The following is a 2,645-nucleotide window of genomic DNA, read 5'->3' on the forward strand; positions in this document are numbered from 1 at the left end:
GTTTTTATTTTCTATGTTTCAGGAAGCGCAATGTTGACCAACTACGGTGAGTTGACAGGTAAGTTCATCAACTTAGTAAAAGTTAACTCGGGACCAAATGACCAATGAACCTAGAAAATACTTGGAAAATTCAACCTAGGTCTAGGTCACCTAGGAACAATACTTTCTCTTTGTGTGTGTGTGTGTGTGTGTGTGTGTGTGTGTGTGTGTGTGTGTGTGTGTGTGTGTGTGTGTGTGTGTGTGTGTGTGTGTGTGTGTGTGTGTGTGTGTGTGTGTGTGTGTGTGTGTGTGTGTGTGTGTGTGTGTGTGTGTGTGTGTGTGTGTGTGTGTGTGTGTGTGTGTGTGTGTGTGTGTGTGTGTGTGTGTGTGTGTGTGTGTGTGTGTGTGTGTGTGTGTGTGTGTGTGTGTGTGTGTGTGTGTGTGTGTGTGTGTGTGTGTGTGTGTGTGTGTGTGTGTGTGTGTGTGTGTGTGTGTGTGTGTGTGTGTGTGTGTGTGTGTGTGTGTGTGTGTGTGTGTGTGTGTGTGTGTGTGTGTGTGTGTGTGTGTGTGTGTGTGTGTGTGTGTGTGTGTGTGTGTGTGTGTGTGTGTGTGTGTGTGTGTGTGTGTGTGTGTGTGTGTGTGTGTGTGTGTGTGTGTGTGTGTGTGTGTGTGTGTGTGTGTGTGTGTGTGTGTGTGTGTGTGTGTGTGTGTGTGTGTGTGTGTGTGTGTGTGTGTGTGTGTGTGTGTGTGTGTGTGTGTGTGTGTGTGTGTGTGTGTGTGTGTGTGTGTGTGTGTGTGTGTGTGTGTGTGTGTGTGTGTGTGTGTGTGTGTGTGTGTGTGTGTGTGTGTGTGTGTGTGTGTGTGTGTGTGTGTGTGTGTGTGTGTGTGTGTGTGTGTGTGTGTGTGTGTGTGTGTGTGTGTGTGTGTGTGTGTGTGTGTGTGTGTGTGTGTGTGTGTGTGTGTGTGTGTGTGTGTGTGTGTGTGTGTGTGTGTGTGTGTGTGTGTGTGTGTGTGTGTGTGTGTGTGTGTGTGTGTGTGTGTGTGTGTGTGTGTGTGTGTGTGTGTGTGTGTGTGTGTGTGTGTGTGTGTGTGTGTGTGTGTGTGTGTGTGTGTGTGTGTGTGTGTGTGTGTGTGTGTGTGTGTGTGTGTGTGTGTGTGTGTGTGTGTGTGTGTGTGTGTGTGTGTGTGTGTGTGTGTGTGTGTGTGTGTGTGTGTGTGTGTGTGTGTGTGTGTGTGTGTGTGTGTGTGTGTGTGTGTGTGTGTGTGTGTGTGTGTGTGTGTGTGTGTGTGTGTGTGTGTGTGTGTGTGTGTGTGTGTATTTCGACCACTACTATGGCCATCTTCAGAACAACTTAGTTGTTCTGACTTAGTTGTTCTGAAGATGGCCATAGTAGTGGTCGAAATATATCAACTCGCCTGTCCTTTTATCTATAGTCTTGTTTTTTAACGTCTATCAGATAGGGGACAGTCCATAATCCACTCCAGTCAAGTGAAGACCATGTCTAGAAATATGTATGATATTGTACTTGACCATTATCTCAAACTAAACAAAATTGTTACTACTATGTTTCCTATTCATATTATGATGAAATAGTTTCAGATGTCAAGTTTCGTTTCTTATGTTTTGTTCACAGTGCGAGGAACAGGCAGTCAACTCAAGGGTTCAAGCATATTTCTTCTATTGTCAATTATTACAGTTCTGAGGATAGGCATGTCAAATAGTCTCATTGCTAACTCGTAGCGACCTAACTTATAACTGGTAAGTAAAGCTCTACCTAATATCTACCTATGTATAATATGATCAATTGATCACTGATGGTGGTGGGGGTGATGATGATGGTGATGGTGATGGTGATCAACTTGCACCCGCCCCTGAGTTAGAATTTTTCAATATTTTTTTTTATTTTTCTTTCTTTCTTTTTTCAATTTTCTTTTTCTTTTGTTAATTTATCAGTTTGTTATTTTGTTTCTTGTACCTCTTGGAACTTGGCAAGGGGTAAAGGGCTACAGGTATACTGGAAATGGGCAAGGGTACAGGGCTACTGGAACTTCGCAAGGGTACAGGGCCACAGCTATACTTGGACTGTTAATAATAAAGATAAGGAAGGATAATGGTGATGGTGACAATTTTAAAAAAATCTGGTGTGAACATCACACGACTTTCCTTATCCTATTGAATGATGCTTATTTGAGTGTTCTTTTACCCTAACTTTTATGGTGATGCATGCTGACCATAGTCAAAACGCCACCACAAGCAATTAATCCCTCCGTGTAATCCTTTCTATAAATAGAAAAGTTTTGTAGAAAATCAAATCCTTGTGCAGGAAGTAAATGTGTTTCTTGTAAACATACAATGATGGGCTTGAAAGTTTTACATAAGAAAGTTTTACATAGAATTTTAAGATCTCTCACTCTTTTTCTTTATGCAATTTTTTTTTCTTTCTCTCTAGTTCTTAAGTTAGCTCTTAAGTTTGACTTGTGTTTAAAAATTGTATGTAAAAAATAATTTATAAACATTAAATAAATATTTTGATATTGATATTGATAAGTTCATCTTTTTTACGTACATCTGTTACACCATTAATAGGTATTCCATTGCATAACTGTTTGATTAGGGCAAATATCATTCACAATATTATCTGAATTAGACATAAATAAACGAATAA

The 2,645-nt window shown here is 40.7% G+C and overlaps 1 long non-coding RNA gene across 1 annotated transcript; it reads left to right on the forward strand.

Moving 5' to 3' along the window:
* Positions 1–1,725, forward strand: LOC113471654. The gene is made up of 2 exons (XR_003394271.1): positions 1–58; positions 1,614–1,725. It is a non-coding gene; the product is annotated as an uncharacterized LOC113471654 (long non-coding RNA).
* Positions 1,726–2,645: the final 920 nt, after the last annotated feature.

Source organism: Diaphorina citri, unplaced genomic scaffold (assembly GCF_000475195.1).
Source record: "Diaphorina citri unplaced genomic scaffold, Diaci psyllid genome assembly version 1.1 scaffold2755, whole genome shotgun sequence".
In the NCBI taxonomy this organism is placed as follows: domain Eukaryota; kingdom Metazoa; phylum Arthropoda; class Insecta; order Hemiptera; family Psyllidae; genus Diaphorina; species Diaphorina citri.